At 50.4% G+C, this 18,806-nt stretch overlaps 1 protein-coding gene across 4 annotated transcripts in view; it reads left to right on the forward strand.

Moving 5' to 3' along the window:
- ASAP1 (ArfGAP with SH3 domain, ankyrin repeat and PH domain 1) overlaps window positions 1-18,806 on the forward strand; it is a 346,820-nt gene that overhangs the window by 3,497 nt on the left and 324,517 nt on the right. For 2 of the 4 annotated variants that reach the window (XM_055545755.1, XM_055545751.1), the window contains exon 1: window positions 5,191-5,805. The exons of 1 other annotated variant lie outside the window; for it this stretch is intronic. The gene's annotated coding sequence lies outside the window, so the exon portion shown is untranslated. Of the gene's footprint in view, window positions 1-5,190; window positions 5,806-18,806 lie in introns of those variants that run through there. One more of the 4 variants, XM_055545768.1, reaches the window with a different exon arrangement.

Raw genomic sequence — 18,806 nt, forward strand, 5'->3', positions numbered from 1 at the left:
TTATGCTATTTCTTTTCCAGTTATGAGACTGAAGTCACTTTTTATTCATCTACAAGGGGATGCATTCATTTCACCCAGAGCAGGAATGTCATGTGGAATTACCTGTGTGAGCCCACCCAAGTCCTAGCCTGGGAATCCAGGAGAAGATCCTGATGGAATCTGAGCAATCTGTTCCCTTCCCTCTGGCCATCTACTCCAGTGGGTGAGGTGGTCCCTGGGGGCCAGGGCTCATCCCCTCCCACCTCCCACCCGCTCACCCTCAGGACCTGTTCCATGAGGGACCCTGCCCTTCCCCTTCAACCTCTCCCTCCTTGCTGGGACCTTCCCACCAAGCACAGATGCTCACTCACCCACTCTCCTTAAAGAATCCTCCACCCTTGCCTCCCACGGGCTAGACTGCCATATTTCTGAAAAGAATCGTCTATACTTGCTGTCTCCCACTCACTCTTCAACCCACTGCAATCTGGCTTCCAATCCCTCTACTCCATTGAGGCAGTTCTGGCAAAAGTTACCAGCCTTCTAACTGTCAAATGAAATAGGCACTTGCTTTCCTTCTTTGGATGGCATCACTGACTCGATGGATGTGAGTCTGAGTGAACTCCGGGAGTTGGTGATGCACAGGGAGGGGGTCGCAAAGAGTTGGACACGACTGAGCGACTGATCTGATCTGATCTGATCTGTGATATTTGAGAGGGTTGGCCATTGCTTTCTTTTAGAAGCAATTTCTTCCCTTGACCTCAGGTATTCCTTCCATTTCTGTTCCTGGACCACTCCCTTCCCTCCCAGCCTCAGTCTGCTTTGTGGGTCTCCCGTCCTCTGCAGCCTACAGTGTCTGTCAGGGCTCAATCTTGATCCCAGTGCCTTCTCACTCTACATATTCCCCATGGGTGAATTCATCTGCAGCTTGCACCCATAGTTCTAACCACCAGGCAAGAAAGTAGAGGATGGTAGTTAGAGCCTGGACTCCAAAACTCCTCTATGAACCAAGTGTTTGACCTTGGGCCAGCTAGTCAACATTTCTGTGCCTCAGTTTCCTCAACGGTAAAATGGTGCAAAGCTTTCAAGTCTCATCGCTTCCCATGACCAAACATGCACAGTTTCCTCAGACCATGCGGAACCTTGTAGAGCTACCAGATGTATTACATGCTCCCACTCAGGCTCAGTCTTTGCTCAGACACAGAAATCTTGAGACAAGGAACTGGGTGCAGCTAGCTCCAATACTGTGGCCACCTGATGTGAAGAGCTGACTCATTGGAAAAGACGCTGATGTTGGGAAAGATTGAGGGCAGGAGGAGAAGGGGATGGCAGAGGATGAGAGGGCTGGAAGTCATCATCAATTCAATGGACATGAGTTTGAGCAAACTCCGGGAGACAGTAAAGGACTGGGAAGCCTGGTGTGCTTCGGCCCACGGGGTCAGTGGCAAAGAGTTGGACACAACTTAGTGACTGAACAACAAGTTTATTTGTAAGGTGATTTATTCCAAGCAGAACAAATGAGGGAGTGAGAGAGTAAGGCTGCTGCTAAGTTGCTTCAGTCATGTCCGACTCTGTGCGACCCCATAGACGGCAGCCCACCAGGCTCCCCATCCCTGGGATTCTCCAGGCAAGAATACTGGAGTGGGTTGTCATTTCCTTCTCCAGTGCATGAAAGTGAAAAGTGAAAGTGAAGTCGCTCAGTCATGTCCAACTCTTAGCGACCCCATGGACTGCAGCCCACCAGGCTCCTCCATCCATGGGATTTTCCAGGAAAGAGTACTGGAGTGGGGTGCCATTGCCTTCTCCAAGAGTAAGGCTGGGAAGAGACAAAAGGCATAGTGAATTGATGAAAGTTATGCCTGGGGGCAGCGGGACTCAACTCTACTGGGGGTCCTCTGTTGAAAGCACTTGAGGACTGTCCCCCTTAGAGATAGAAGACTGGGACATTTATCCACTGATTGGTTGGAGGCTGCCCCAGGGCTGTTAGGCAATTCTGGTCTGGGCAAGATTCTGCAGCCTTGGAGAAAAGCCCAGGCAGAGAGGAGAGAGGCAACAAAATGCAGCTGCGGGTGAACTCACAGCGGAGTCCAGGGGACTGAGAACTGAGCATCACCAGCTCTGTGCTTTTTGCTCTGGCTCCCAGGCCTGTGTTCCCTTATCTACCTAGATTAGTTCCACCTCTTCCTAGAAAGTTAGTTTACGAGCACCCACTTCCTGGAAGTGGTTTCTAACCCCCTCCAAAATTCATATGTTGAGAAACCCTTACCACCAATGTGATGCTATTTGGAGGTGGGGCCTTTAAGGAGTGATTAGGTCATGAGAGCCAGTGGGGTTCTCATGAATGGGATTAGTGACATTATAATAGAAATAGCAGAGAGACCCCTTGCCCCAGTAAGAAGATGGTCATCTGTGAACCAGGACGAGGGGTCTCACCAGACACAGAATCTGTCAGCATCAGACTTCTCAACCTCTAGAACTGTGAGAAATAAAGGTGGGCTTATAAGTCACTGAGTTTATGATATTCTGTTATAGAAGCCTGAACTAAGATACCCACTTCCTACTGATTTAGGAAGACTTCCCTGTGACACCCTGAGCATATCTCTATAAGAATAATAATTTCTCTGCTTTCTAAATAGAACTTACTTGGAGGGCAGGAACAGTGCATCTTTGCAAATCTATTGCCCAGAAGATTTTTGAGCACTTAACTGGTGATTTTTTTTTTTTTTTAGTTGGCTGTGCTGCATGGGCTTTTTTCTCTAGCTTTCAGCGAGCTGGGGCTAGTCTCTAGCTGTGGTGCGTGGGCTTCTCATTGCGGTAGCTTCTCTTGTTTTGGCAGCAAGGGCTTTAGGGCATGCGGGCTCAGTAGCCCCGCTTAGTTACTCTGAGGCATGTGGAATCTTCCTAGATCAAACCCGTGGCTCCTGTATTGGCAGGCAGATTCTTTACCACTGAGCCACAGGGGAAGCCCTTAACTAGTGATGGCTTTAATGAATTCAAATTCACCTTGCCCAGGGTCCTGCCCAAAGTAAGTGGTCAATAAATGCAGGCTCCTTTCCTTTCCCTCCAACTCAGAGTTTGCCTTCTAACTTAGGAGGGGACTCACTGAGCAAGTGTAGAAAGTGATACATTCTTTAAATGAATGGAAGTGCTACAGGAGCACAAAGGAGGGTGCAATTAACTAGGACTGCCGTCTCAGGGGTCACACAGAGTCGGACACGACCGAAGTGACTTAGCAGCAGCAGCAGCATCGTCAATGAGATTGCAGTTAACTTGTCTGACAGTCTTAATTACTTAGAGTTTTAACTGAACCATTAATAGAGGTGTCTGACACTTCTTCCATTACACTGGGCTTTCCCATTTGAAAGTCTCCTGGTGGCTCAGAGGGTAAGGAATCTGCCTGCAATGCAGGAGATCTGGGTTAGATCCCTGGGTTGGGAAGGTCCCCTGGAGAAGGGAATGGCTACCCACTCCAATATTCACACCTGGAGAACTCCATGGACTGAGAAGCCTGGTGGGCTATGGTACATGAGGTTGCAAAGAGTTGTACATGACTGAGCGACTAACACGTTCACTTTTTCAAGGGCTATAAAGCAACGAAACAGGGCATGTGATGTGCAGGAGAGGTAGGGGTGGGAGAGGTGAGTGTCAAAGTCAAGTAAATCCAATGGTTGGGGAAAGCTCCCTTTGAGGACTTGACTTCTGAACTATGAGCTGAGTGCCACGAACAGAGATTCTTCCAGGCGGAAGAAAAAGCAGGTGCAAAGGACCGGGGGCAGGACCCTGAACTCCCAGGGCCAAACCAGTAGCTTGTCCCACTGCTTCTGGCCACTGATAAAGGAGTTGCAGAACAGAGACAAAATGGGCCTAAAACTGATGTCTGGTCCTTACTTGAGGGTTCAGGAGCTGATATCCAACTTCCAGTCCCTGGCAGACTCATTTCAAGTTTGGTTTTCACTCACGGGTATGTTGTTCCCTCTTCAAAGTCAGATTGGGTTTCAAAGGAATTTGAAACAGTTACAGGAAAACCACCAAGCTGCATCCTCCAGGTAGAAAAACCCCAAATGTGGCATTTCCGTGGGAAACCACAATGAATCACTCCCACTGGCCCACCTAGTCCAGGCCCGACTGCATGGAGATTTACTTTGGTTTTCTCAAACTTCCTAATACCTCTCCAGACTTTTTAACAAACCCCCACAGTGTCCTGAGTCTCAGGTTAAGAGCGAAATACCAAATTCTGTAGCATTTACGGAGTTTCAGATTTCATCAGAAGGGATTCTGCCATAGCTGCTAACCTTTTCCTCTGCAGACAGCAGTTTCTGAAATGCTGCAAAGAAAAAAAAAATCACTAGGTGATAAGGATGGAAATAAAGTTTGGAGGCTTTTTAAGTAGGTATAGATAATGCACAGCACACACTCCATCAATTAAAACCCTTGCCTCTCTGATGTCTCTTGTAAAGACAATCATGGTTATCATTTATTCAAGCATTTACAATGTGTCAGTCCCGGTCTAAACATTTGGTTTCCAAATCAAACCTATGAGGGCAGTATGACCATCTCTTGCCTGGAAAATCCCATGGACGGAGGGGCCTGGTGGGCTGCAGTCCATGGGGTCGCTAGGAGTCGGACACGACTGAGCGACTTCACTTTCACTTTTCACTTTCATGCATTGGAGAAGGAAATGGCAACCCACTCCAGTATTCTTGCCTGGAGAATCCCAGGGACGGGGAGCCTGGTGGGCTGCCGTCTATGGGGTCGCACAGAGTCGGATACGACTGAAGCGACTTAGCAGCAGCAGCAGCATGACCATCTCACTTCACATTTCAGCAATCTGAGGCTCAGTGAAGTTAAGTGACTTACCCGAGGTAACCCAGTTAGAAAAAAGGCAAAGGGTGGATTTTAACCCGGGTCAGAGTCCAAAGTTCATACTATGACTGTCCATACCATTGGTATACTATCCTGACCTGGAAAGGTCCTGTCCCCGTGGCACTGGGCCAAACATGAGGAAATTAGCAACGCGGAAGCAGTGAAAGGGGTGGGAGGGTGGTAGTCAGGTAAAGTCATTTATTTTATGAAAAATAGGGGAACCGGCCAGGAGATTTCAAGTTCAGTCTCTGCAGGATGGGAGAGAGGCCAACGTCCTTTCCTGGTGTCGGGGGACTTAGAAAGGCACCTCCCAAGGCCAAGGTTTTATCAGGACAAATCCGACCCCTTCTACATCTGAGCAGCTCGAGTGTGGGGCCGAAGAGGCAGGAGGCCCGACACTGGCCCAGCTCGCACGCCGGAGTCGGGGGGTCGGAGACCCCACTGGTCCGCCGCCGGGTGTCCGGCCGCGGCGCTCCGGATAGCCACCGGCCCCCTGACTCCCCTCCTGCGTGCCGGCGGGCCAAGGGTTAAGCGAGGCGGGAGCCCCCGGCGCGGGGCGGCCCCGGGACCGGGAATGCTTAGTCAGGATTCCGATTTCCTGTCGAAGTGTTTGGATTTCCTGGAGCCCGCGCCCTCCGCCGCCGAGCGGGATCGTCCGAGCCGCGCGCGTCGCTGCGGCCTCCTCCCCTCGGCACATGGTCGCCCGCCCCTTCCTGCGCCGCGCTCGGCTCCCGCGCCTCGCCGCCGTCGCCGCCGCCGCGGGCGGGCTCTCTGCGCTCGGGCAGCCCCCGGCCCGCGCCTCCCGCCCCGCCGGCTGCTCCCGCCGCCGCCGCCGCCTCCCGCTTTCCGCTGCGAGAGCCGCGATCGGCCGGCCGAGGGGAGCCGGGGCGCGGGCGTCTGCGCCGCCGCCAGGGAGCCGCCGCCGAACCCGCGATGGAATAATGCCCAGCGGCCCGCCCGGTCCCGGTGAGTTGCGGGGCCCTCGGGCGGGCTCGGCGGGGCCGCACGGGGGTCTAGTCGGCGCCTCCTTGCTCGGCTCCCGCGCAGAGAGGCGCCGGCACGGGGGCGCCGGGCGGGTCCCGGCTCCGTTCGCGCTGGGGAACTGGCCGTGGGCTTCGCAGGGCCGGGCTCGGCCGTCTGGGGGGCTGAGGGTCTGCGCCCCCCGAAGCGCGGGGGTGGGGAGGGTGGGACCACCCGTGGGGGTTTGGCGCGCCCTCCCGGACAGGGGTCCAGGCCCCGCCGATCGGGCGCCCTCCCGGCCGACCGCGGCATTGTCTCGGGCGCGGCGGAGGAAAGTTCCCCGCCGTTTCTGGAGCCACCGGCCCGGCCCCCGGCCCCCGGCTGGGACTCGGCGCTGCCAGGCAGGCCCGAGACCACTTGGCTTACAGCGAACAAAACTAAAGAGAAAAATAAAAAAAATCCATTCGGGGCTTGGGATTTGTTCCCGGGAAGTCAGGAAAGTGGCTTGTGTTTTTCTCCTTGTACCATTTGGAGACCTGCTGCATTTTCTGAGAGCGACGTGAAGTTTCAAAGAAAAAAAAAAGAAGCTCTCTGGCGTCTGGTATTCTGCGGTTTCATACATCCCGAGTGTTCTTCCCGGGCATTCCTAAAGCGGTTTCCTTCAATAATTAATTTTTCCACTAGCGCAGGCGGATGGAGGGCCAACTTCAGACCATCCTCAGCGTGACCTCAGCTTTACCCGCACTAATCAGAGAGAGCAAGAACTTTCTCCCGCTTTTTCCCCGTAGACTCGGTCAGGTTGTCTTGGCACATTGGATCCTGGAATGACAGCCGGGCACGGATTGCTGAGTAATGTTCGGGATTGTAAAACATAGTTCAGTGTTGAGGCCAGTTTTGTCTCTCCATCAGAGTGCAGCCCAGGGCTTTCCCGTTTTGCAGTTGGAGATTCACCTTATAACAGATAGATCTTAGATGCAGATCTTCTGGAAGCGTCAAATCTCAACAGTTTAGGAAGAAACAGGACGTTTGAGAGCAGTTGTTGCTGCCCCTTCTAACTATTCCTGCAGCCAGAAGAGGTGACTGGGACTTATGGAAAGACACATGGCCAGGGCTCAGACTCCCTAACCAGTGCTCCTTACACCTTGGTTTCTGGTCTGTGTCAGCCATGAAACGTTTGGAAATATGTCTTCTTGGCATTGTAACTTTCATCATTTTTAGTGCCTTCTCTTGTTTTGTCTTATCTGTTATTGCTGCTATTTCTGAGATACGCAGTTACCTCAAACTGCTTATTTTGAGATAAGAGTAAGAGAAGAAATTCCCTAACCCCTACTATTCAGTCACTAATTGGATTTGGAGCTTCAGTCACCAAATGGATTTCCCCCCCCCCCCCCAGAAATTGGGTTTGAAATATAAAATGGGTGGCTTCTTCTATGGGGGATGACTTTTCTCTGTTCTGTTTTTTTGTATGAAGTAGAAACTCCCAGGTCCAGAAAAGGGCAGTGTCTTAGCACATAATATACTCTGTGATGTTCTCTAGGCTTGACTTCCAGCCCCCTTGTATCTTGTGAGCTCGGCAGCCCATCTATTTTTCTCCCTATGAGAGCTCCAAAGGGCTGGTTTTTCATTTTTAGTAGGCGATGATGTTGGAGAGAAAGGACTTTTTCGAAAGCTTGCCATTTGGTGAAGGAAATTGAAATTCTCTCCACCTCCCCACTCCTCACCAGCCACAGTGAGCCAGATTTTGCAAACTCAGTCACAGTCTTGCAGGCCCCCATGTGAATGTGTACTTTCAAATAGGACCCTCCCTCGCCCTCCCTGAGGATGCACCTCCCTGCGGGCCTCTCCCCACTGCGCCCAGGTGGCTAAAGTCTAGAGCAGCTGTGTTTGCGCCCTCCCAGGCCATGTACCTGTCTGTAGCCTGTTAGAAGCCAGGCCCCACAGTAGGAGGTGAGTTTCAGGGTAGAGGTTTTGCACCTGTGTTAACAGCCGAAGATTATCTTCCATAAAACCAGTCCCTGGTGCCAAAAGAGTTGGGGACCGCAGGTCTAGAGGAAAGGCAGGAGCCTGTGTTACCTGGGAGCTCATTGTTACTGTATTTTCCCTCCAAGTTCTCAGTGTCTTGGAGTGGATCCCATGTCCCCGTTCTCGTTTTTTCCCTCCTGTGTGTCTCCTTCCCGCTTCTCTCCCAGCCACTCTGACCGCGTGGGCTGGAGAGCAGGTCTTTCCTGTGGGCTGTGTGACTGAGGCCCCACGTCAGCGATAGTGACAGCGACTCTAGCGTTTATCGAGCGTTTGCGCTGTGCCCTGGGTCTGCCCCCTGCTAAGAAGTCCCAAGGAGGAGAGGGAGCTGCTTCTTCGGGAACCTTGCCCAGAAAGGACAGCACTTTTCAGATTCATCTGGAACCTGAGTCATTCTTTCATTCATTTCGTGCACATTTGCTAAGTGGCTCCCCTGTGGGAGGTGCCAGGAGCGCAGAGATGGATAGGATCCTGTGTTCAAGGCCTTCTATTTCCAGCCTCATCTCTCAGGGTCAGCCTTGCGCTTTCTCTTTTAATTAGTCCATTCAGCAAGGCTGTACTGAGTGCTTCATGCTAAGCACTGGGTGAAGTCCTGACAATACAATGATGAATAAGATAGACCCAGCCTCGCCCTCCTGGGGCTCGCATTCCAGAACAAAGGAGAAGGTAATTTCTAATGAATGAAAGATGCTAGCGCTTGTTATTAAAGAAACACCAGGGATCAAAATGATGACTGAAGTGAAGGGGGATGGGGAGTAGCGATGGCCCTAGTTTTGCCAGGGAAAGGCCTCTCAGAGTCTGAAGGATCGAGAAGAAACTGGCCTGGGCGGAGAGGTTGCTGGAGAGGGGGCATTCCACACAGGGAGCTCAGAGTATGCAGGGTTCTCTGCACAGAAGAGCTCAATGTGATCCCAGAAGTGAGGAAAGTGGGGCGATGAACAGGACGGAGTGTAAGGGAGCAACGGGGAGGATGCTCAGGGGTGAGGGTGAGGTTTCAGAGGGAGGCAGGGGCATCATGCTGGGGATAATCACCCCCACCAAGTACAAAGAGGAACTGATGAATATAGGCTCAGGAGTGGGGTCTGATTGACATTTTAAGGAGATTACTTTTATAAGAGTGGATCACAGGGGGCGAAGAGCAGAAGCGGAGAGATAGGCATATAAATAAAATTTCAGGCAGATTCTTCACCATCTGAGCCACCAGAGAAGCCCATGTTAGTGTATGCGTGTGTATGTATTATATAATGATAAATAGTGTATTAGTTTCTTCTTGCTGCCATAACAAATTGCCACAAACTTGGTGGCTTAAAACACCACCAGTTTATTCTCCTTTAGTGCTGGAGTTCAGAAGCCTGAAATGGGTCTGACGTCAAGGTGTGGGCAGAACTCTTTTTTTTCTGGAGGCTCTAGAGAATGATCTGTTCCCTCACCTTTTCCAGTTTCTAGAGGCTTCCTGCATCCCTTGGCTCCTGACCCTTTCCTCCAGCTTCAAAGCCAGCAATGTTGGTCCTAGTCCTTCTCATGCTGCCATCTCTGGTTCTTTCTTTATTCCACTTTTGAGGACCCTTTTAATTACAGCAGCCCTCCTGTATAATCTAGAATGAAAGTGTTAGTTGCTTAGTTGTGTCTGACTGTTTGCAACCCCAAGGACTGAAGCCCACCATGCTCCTCTGTCGATAGAATTCTCCAAGCAAGAATACTGGAATGGGTTGCCATGTCCTCCTCCAGGGGATTTTCCCCACCCAGGGATCAAACCCAGGTGTCCTGCATTGCAGGCAGATTCTTTACCGCTGAGCCACCTGAGAAACCCTAGAATAATCTCCCTATTTTAAGGTCAACTGATTAGTGACCTTATTTCCATCTTCAGCCTTAGTTCCCTGTTGCCGGGTAACCTGTGTAGCCTAACACATTCACAATTCCTGGGGATTTGGACGTGGACATCTTCGCGGGCTGGTAGGGGAAGATGTTATGGGGGCTGTGGGGCAAGGCCCCTAACCCAGTGAGGGAGGGGAAGCCAGGGACATCTTCCTGGAGATAGTGGTACCTGGATGGAAGTCAGTCTCTACGTGTATCCTCACCACCCTTCCAAGTATTTCACTGTCTCGTTGAGATTTATTCATTCCTCCATTCAAGGTCTTGTTGATGCCCGGCTTTAAGTGGGGAGTCAGAGTTGAGGATTCATTTCGCTGCACATCCTTCAGGCTGCAGGCCAGATTGTTCACTTGCAACTCAGGACACTCACTTTTTTTTTTTATCCCACCTCATGAATCAGTTAAACTGACCAACCTATGAACACCCTCCCCCAGCCACCCTACCCCTCATCCACGAAGGAGTGGAGACTGAGGGGGGTTGGTCCTCTCTTTAAAATTGCCTGGGGTTGATCTCCTGGGACGGCAGGAACCCCAACATGTGTGCCTTTTGTACCGTTAAAACCTCGGTTCCTGAGCTATGGTTACTGTCCCCAGCCTCAGCCATTCCTGTTCCCAAAGCAGGCCATTGGCTTTAAGAGAAGTCAGGAGAGGGCATGTGGTTTGATCAGGAAAAATACATCTGAACCGAAAGGGGGAAAAGCATCCCAAGGCCCGGCCTCCTCGTGGCCTGTGGCAGGCGACCGCATCTTCCAAGAGTGAAGGAAACGCACCATGATGGGACGTGTAGCCACGTCACTGCGAGGGGCTGATTAAGACCAGATTGCGAACATCTTCCCTGTTATTTGGAAGAAAATGGGCTCTTGTTCCAGCTACTCCCCAGAAAGAGACAGTGTCCAGAGACCTTCAGTGCCAGGGGAGCCCCATCAGCTCTGCCGGCCAGCGCCATGCCGAGTGCAGGGAGACTGAGGTCCCTCACTGCCCGCTCTTCCCCTGCCGACCCCCACCCCTTTGGAAGTGCCACCAACTAGCTGGTCTTGTAGTATTTTTGGCATTTCCCCTTCCTTTACCGGTCTAAGTCAGGAAATGCAAAAAGTGCACAGCGTTAGAAAAACAGAAATGAGCAAGCAGTGTCTCTCCAACAGAGGGATACCAGGTGGAACTCTGGTTAGACTTGGAGTAAAGAAGCGTGACTGTCAGTGCGTCCCCCAGATGTCGCGAGGCTTCCCGAGAACCAGGCCCACGCCAGGCATCCGTGGGCAGGACAAGAAGGAGAGGGTCCAGCCTGTTTGTGGTTTCTGGGGAATGGCTCGTTTTTCCCTCATCAAGACTCATCATGCGTTTTTCCAGCAAGGCATCTGCCTTTATAAAACTTGCCTATGGGATGATACTGGGTGCCTGTTTCATTGTAGTTTTGTAATGAAATAATCATCCTTTCGAGTGGGAGGGATATCGAAACGAGAGGGAAACCTAAAAGGGAGGGGATATATATTTATAAGTGTGGCTGATTCATTTTCTTATGCAGTAGAATCTTAACATTTTAAAGCAACTGTACTGCAATAAAAATTAATAAAACAAAATAAACCATTTGTCCCTCTTACAGATACAGTCTTCTTTTAATTGTTAAAAAGTTAAAATACAAATCATTTTTCTTATTGAGATACAGTTGCTTTAAAACGTTATGTTAATTTCTGACTCAGTTATACATATATATATATCTTTTTTCATATTCTTTTCCATTTTGGTTTATCACAGGATATTAAATATCATTCCCTGTGCTATACAGTAGGACTTTATTGTTTATCCATTCTGTATCTACCAGTTTTCATCTGCTAATTCCAACCGCCTACTCCATCAGAAATGCAGAAAGGCACCCCAGTAAAAGACCATCATATAGGCAACTTGCCCTCAAATGGTTCAGAAAATAATTATATGTATTTTCTGAATACATAAAAATTACATCAGAGGGGAAAAAAAAAAAAAGGAAAAAAAGCAAGGGGAGTAAAATATTAACCACCATTGAAGGTGGGTAAAGGGCATGTGTGTTCCTTGTACTATTCGTATTGACATTTCCAAATAGGATTTTTGCAGACTGAAGGGGGGAAATAGAACAGGGCTCAACATGAATCCCAGGGATGGGGGAGCCTGGTGGGCTGCCGTCTATGGGGTCGCACAGAGTCGGACACTACTGAAGTGACTTAGCAGCAGCAGTAGCAACATTCCATGGTGATTGTAACCTTGATTCAGGATGGCCCAGAGGAAGCCAGAAGATGCTGGGATCTGCTACGGACCCCACCTTCCTGGCGTCCTCACACTTTTCTGTACTGAACCGAAATCATGGAGGAAAAGCATCCCGCACGAGGCATGCAGAAATGCAAGCATCATCACAGCCGTCCCATATGGAAATGCACTTGCTGGTGTGGTTGCCTCCCCTTCAGACTGAGCATCTGGAGGGGCACGGGTGGGGGCTCTGGCTCACTCCTCTTGCCCCCTCGTGCTGGGCACAGGCCAAGGGCAGGCACTGGGCAGGGAGGCAGAATCGAGTGCCTTGGCTTCTGCGTCGCCATGTTTCTTCAATTTTCTCATCATTGAGTTTCTATTTGATGACTCTCCATTTTACTTCTGGAAATTCCCTCTGGTTCTCTTTCCAATCCATTGGCTTTGAATCCTTGGGTCTTATTCTTCCATGAGAATTCTTCATTCTTATTTCATATCTTTACTTTAAAATGTACTGATATTCTTTTTCAGACTGCCCTGTTGTTTAATTCTGGAGGAGCCTATTTTCCCATTTCCTGCATCTTCCGATTTGGAGGGCATGGTGGTTTATACCCTGCCTTTCCTGGGTAGCAGAAGAGGATTTACAGAGCTGGTTTTGTGTTTCAGCCGAGGCTCTGAGAGTTTCCTGGGTCCTGGAAATGCTGCTGTGGTCACTGCTGAGCCCGAGACTTTTAACCCCAGTCCGTGTTTTTAACCCCAGTATCTTTGAGCTCTGCGTTCATACCTAGGGCCTCAAAGTTTGCACAGAAGCCTTTTTTCTCCCCTATCCAGACCCAGAGGCAGAATGCGCTTTCTTGTCATTTCTCTGCACTGGAGAGAGGAATCGTTTTGGCCCACTTTCAAAGGAGGCTGGGATTGTGGGGTTGTGGCCTAATGGAGGATTCTCAGCTGTCCTGTCCTGCAGGCACCAAGCAGAGACCAGTCAGCTTAATACACTGAGTCTTCTTTTGCAAATGAGGAAAAGAAAGAACACTTACAAAAATGTAAAAACTGCCATTTCCAGAAAGGAAAACCAGAATCCTTATCAGACCAGTAGCAAAGATGTGATTCAGAGCAGCAAGCACTTTGAACACTTTCTGCATGTTCACCCTGAAGAGTAGTGGTTTGGGGAGGCAGGAATGAGCTGGGCCTTAAAATGTCTTATTCATCTTTGTAACTCCCAGTGCAGAGAAGACAACAGGTATTTAAGGAGAGAGGGAAAGAGAAAGGAATCGTATGTATCGAAAAAGACAAATAACTGATGTGGGAGACAGACTAATGGAAAGGAGCAATGAATTGAGGCTCAGAAGTCCAGAGTTCTAGTCTGGAAATTGACTAGATATTGACTGTGATGTGACTGTTACAAGCAGTCACTTACCTTCTTGGAAGCGCCCTTCCTTACCCCTGTCAAAAGGTGGTGATAGTTCTGTCCTGACCCCAACTCCTTGCCAGGTTGCATGAGGTCACGAATGTGGGAGGAGGGAGCCTCAGAGGATATGGGGGCTTTCTTGTCCTCAAGGAGGAAGGGGCTCCGTGTCCTCCAGCTGCACCTTGTTTTGAAGACTCCCCTCCCCGCCCGCCTCCACCTTGTCTCCTGACCACCGTGGGCACTGGGTTTTCCAGGGAAGAGCTGCAGGCATTTCGGGTCCTCAAAGCTTGTGCAGACTAAGGGGCTATTCCCTGGCGTATGGGCAGTAGTTGGGCACTGGGGTGGCTGAATGGCTCCTGTCTCTTTCCCCTGGGAGGTCCCCCCCTGATCCCACAAATGAGGTCTGAGCTGCAGCTGGGAGCCCTTGCTGGGTGTAATTTGTACATTGTGTTGCCTTTGTGCTGTTTTCTGAGACAGTCCTCTGGGTGATGGAGCTCAAGATCTCTGTGGGGTCTGTCCTTTGGTCAGGTCACTCTCATGCCTGGATTGATTTGGTAGATGTAAGTAGTAGCATTTGTCATGATACAATGGGAAAACCACTGGACTCGGAATCAATAACAACAGCTAATATTTACCCTATGGACTGTAGCCCGCCAGACACCTCTGTCCATGGGGTTTCCCAGGCAAGAATACTGGAGTCGGTTGCCATTTCCTCCTCCAAGGGATCTTCCCAACCCAGGGATCAAACCCTTGTCTCTTATGTCTCCTGCATTGGCAGGCAGATTCTTTATCACTAGCGCCATCTGGAAAGCCCTTATCGTACATTAATACACGTCAAACATTGCTTTAAGCGGCTTTCCTATGAGTTCGTTTAATGCTTGTAATAAACCTGTGAAACAGGTACTCTTTTTCTCCTCATTTTATGTGGGAGGAAACAGACACACAGGGACTAATTTCCCCAAGGTCATACACCTCACAAGTGGCAAGATTTTAAGCGAGGCTGTCCGTGTTCACTGCCTACACTTGACCATTGCCTCTGAAGACTTGAACTTGAATTCCATGCCCTAATTCCTCATGTGGCCTTGGGAGAGTCTGCCTTTCACTTTTCTCTTAGCTTTTCTGACCGTCAGTGTCTTCTTCTGTAAATTTTGGAAAAGCTTGCAGGTTTTTTAAAAAAAGGTGTTAAACCAAGCCGTATATTAATATACACGAAGTGGTGCCAGGCACATAATCGGTTCTAAACAAAAGTGAGTGGGTTCCATTTGCAGGATCAACAGGGGAAGGAAAAATGAGTTCTCATTTGCAAGATCAACAAGGGAAGGAATAAAGCAAGGACCAATTCAGTTTAGAGATTCTTCCCTGCACACACTTTTACTGCATATCCTGCTGTGTGCTAGACACCTGGGAGACAAAGGTGAAAACTCAGGGTCCATGGGCTAGAGCATCTTATAGCTGATTAGAAGAGAAGGATGTAGAACCGTTTGCAGTTTTGAACTGATGTTCGTCCTCACCACAGCAAAGCTACACAGGCATGGATGGCCATGAGTGTGCAGGGAAGGGAGAGTGCCCCAGTGGGGCAGAAAGGGGAACCTTTGGGAAAAACATGCTCTAAGAATTTATGATCCAGGGTGGGTGGGCTCTTAGTATGTGGAGGGAGTGAGGAAGGGTCTCCAAGGCTGAAAGTAGCTGGATCACAGTCCTGATAGGAATGTGCTGGGTATTTTTAATTAATCAATTACTTTTTATTTATTTCTTTTTGGCTGTTCTGGGTCTTCATTGCTGTGTCGGCTTTTCCGTAGTGGCAAGCAGGGGCTACTCTCTAGCCATGGCTTGTGGGCTTCTCTTTGCAGTGGCTCCTCTTGTCGCTGAGCACAGGCTCTGGGTGTGAGGGCGTCAGTAGTTGCCCCACGTGGGCTCAGTAGTTGTGGCACACGGGCTTAGTTGCTCCACAGCATGTGGGACCTTCCTGGACCAGGGATCGAACCCATGACTCCTGCATTGGCAGGTGGATTCTTTACCACTGAGCCACGAGGGAAGCCTCTGTGCTGGTTATTTTTTTTATTGTTGAGGCCGGTTGTTCAGTCACGCAATCGTGTCTGACTCTTTGCGACCCCATGGACTGCAGTACGCCAGGCCTCTTTGTCCCTAAGGAAAGAGAGGCCTAAGGAAAATATTTGTTCAAGGAGACAGGCAAAACTCTCAGGTAAAATACCACAGCATCCGGGGTCTCTATCTGGAACGCAGGCATCCCTGCTATTTCCTACCCCTGACTGTCACAGAACTCTGGATCCAGAAAAGCAGACTGCACTGTTTATAGACCTTCCCATCATAGCTCTGAGCCAGTTTCCTCTCCTAGGACAGTTACTTCCTCAGACCTAAAATAGAACCACTGAAGGGTGGAGGTGCCGGATGTTTGTAGGTTGCACTGGGTTTAATGGTGTACTTTGGGGGCAGGCAGGTAAGAAGTTATAGAAGACGCTGTTGGCTATTTATCCAACGTCTTTGCCCTTTTGCTTTGCTGACAGAACACTGATCTTCAGGAGCCCAGCCCTCCAGGGACATTGAGATCAGTCCCAGCCCCAGTGGTGAACCTCTGTGGGCTTGTCCCCCTTGGCAGTGATTGGTTTAGGCATGGGCACATGACACAACTCTGGCTGTGAAATATACAGGCGAATTTTCGGGGGGGATGGAGAAAGGTTTTTCCCATCTTAAATGGAGGCATTTAGAAACAGCCTGTCTTCTGCTATTGTTGTTCAGTCGCTGAGTCATGTCCAACTCTGTGACCGCATGGACTGCAGCATGCCAGGCTTCCCTGTCCTTCACTATCCCCCAGAGTTTACGCAAACTCGTGTCCACTGAGTCAGTGATACCATCCAACCATCTCATCCTCTGTCGCCCGCTTTTCCTTCTGCCCTCAATATTTCCCAGCATCAAGGTCTTCTCCAATTTTTTAATCAAGTGGCTGAAGTATTGGAGCTTCAGCTTCAGCATCAGTCCTCCCAATGAATATTCAGGGTTGATTTCCTTTAGGATTGACAGGTTTGATCTCCTTGCAGTCTAAGGAACTCTCAAGAGTCTTCTCTAGCACCACAGTTCAAAAGCATCAATTCTTTGGTGCTCAGTTTTCTTTATGGTCCAACTCTCACATCCATACATGACCACTGGGAAAACTATGGCTTTGACTACACCATGGGACCTTTCCTATGGGATGTAGTAGGGCTGACCTGTGATACTTGGCACTATGGCAGCCATCTTGGGGCCATGAGGGGGCCTTGCTTAGGGAGAACATGTTGAGTGTGTCTGAACAGAAAGATGGGAGGAACAAGACGCTGAACATCTTACCTTGAGACTGTTTTTGAGCTGAGTTTTCTGTTAGCCCCTACACCCAATCTTAACACAAGGGTCTGGCCATGTCACATATCATTTGAGTGATTCTGGGTCCACTATACCCTCCTCTAATAACCCTGTGCTTAGCCCAGCACCCTATTTGAAATCACCACCAACTTGTATATGTTTATACCTTGGCAGTCTTGCTATTTTTTTCACCTACCAAATATACAGCTCTTTAAAGAATGGCTCAAGTGTCCCTTCTCTGTGAAGCCTTTCCTGATCCTTCCTGTTGTGATTCATTATTCTAGTCGTTGAGCACCCATAAGATTTGTTGCCCCTCCCATTGTCCCTGCCTATCCCCACTCTCATTCTTTAGTAGGTGCCTACTGTGTGCCAGCTGTGGTGGTGTACAGTGGCATTGCCCTTCATGACTGGGGGCAGACGTGTGCAGTAATGTGAGCCAGCGTGGTTTGTGTGATCCCAGGGGAAATAAGGTATCACTGAGTAGGCAATGGCACCCCACTCCAGTACTCTTGCCTGGAAAATCCCATGGACGGAGGAGCCTGGAAGGCTGCAGTCCGTGGGGTCGCTGAGGGTCAGACACGACTGAGCGACTTCACTTTAGAAGGCAATGGCAACCCACTCCAGTGTTCTTGCCTGGAGAATCCCAGGGATGGGGGAGCCTGGTGGGCTGCCGTCTCTGGGGTCGCACAGAGTCGGACACGACTGAAGCGACTTGGCAGCAGCAGCAGAGTACTTACGAAGGGGACGCCTGACCCCACCCTGCACAGAGGGTCAAGAAGACTTGGCCCCAGGGTGGAATCCTTGAGCTGAATCTTAAATAATGAATAAAAATTAGCCAGAAAAATAGGGACGGGAAGAGAAGGAAGTTCCAGGCATAGGGAGCCACTTCAGCGAGAGGTGGATGGTGCAAACAGCATGATTTGTGCTGGGAACCAAGTGACTCGGCCTTGGTGAATCCACTGTGTGCAGAGGGATGCCCTGAGCCTGCAGGGGCCGGGAGCCGCATCCAAAAGCTGGGACTTTATCTTGGAGGCTGTTGAGGAGCCATTGAAAGCTTACGGCGGGGCAGTGATGTGACCCTTGCTCTTTTGGGAAGCTGACTCTGGGTACCTTGGACCTAATGGACCGGGTGGGTGAGGCCCAGGACTGGAGGCAGGCAGGCCATTCAGGATGCTCTTGTAGGAGTCTGGCGGTGAGTGGCCTGGGAGGTGGAGAGGGAAGATACTAGGCAGTCGCACTGGCTGGCTTGGGGATGGATTGGGGGAGGGCAGAGGGAGAGCCATTGAGGACACCGAGCCTTCTGGCTTGTTTACCAGGCCGAATCATGTTTGTCTCTCTCAAGACCACAGCCTTGCCGGACTCCTGGTCCTTCTGGTCTCTGCATCCCTGGATGCTCAGTGCTGGGCTTCAGTGGCCCACGGGTGAGAAAGAAGCAAGTCTGTGCCTCTCTTCTGCCTTCTTTTCCCCTCACAAACTTCAGCTTTACGTGGAAGGGGAAGGGGAGCTGTGATGTGGTTTCCTGGTGTCCCGGCTTCCCTAGATCTGAGCCTCGAGAAGAGGGAAGCGGCTCTTACTGCCCGTGGCTCACTCCCTTTCCTTCTTATGCCTCCTCCAAGCCAAACAGATTCTGCAGAAGTCTGTCCCCACATCTCCAGTCCAGCCCTTCCGTGTCCCCCCACAGTTTCTGCCTCAGGCCAGGTTTCTGCGGCACCTCCACTGAGCCATCCAGCCCTTTCCCAACTCTCTGCCCTTCGCTTCATCTGTCCTCCAAGCTGCTGCCAGGGGAGTCTCCTCAAGACTTCACATCGGGGTCACCTCCTGCTCTGTAGGAGATGACCTACTCCTACTAAGTAGGTCAACAGCTCCAGTCCCTGGCTCTGTTGCCTGAGCAGTCAGATGAAGAAGCAGGCAGCCTGGTCTTTTCAGCTGCTTTGACCTGGGGGGTCAGCCCTCATTCTCACCTTATCTTATCCTCAGGGATGTTGCTGGTTTGGTTCCAGGCCACCGCCATAGGTGGTAAAGAATCCACCTGCAATACAGGAGACCCCAGTTGGATTTCTGGGTTGTGAAGATACCCTGGAAAAGGGATAGGCTACCCACTCTAGTATTCTGGCCTACAGAATTCCATGGACTGTATAGTC

Source organism: Bubalus kerabau, chromosome 14 (assembly GCF_029407905.1).
Source record: "Bubalus kerabau isolate K-KA32 ecotype Philippines breed swamp buffalo chromosome 14, PCC_UOA_SB_1v2, whole genome shotgun sequence".
In the NCBI taxonomy this organism is placed as follows: Eukaryota; Metazoa; Chordata; class Mammalia; order Artiodactyla; family Bovidae; genus Bubalus; species Bubalus kerabau.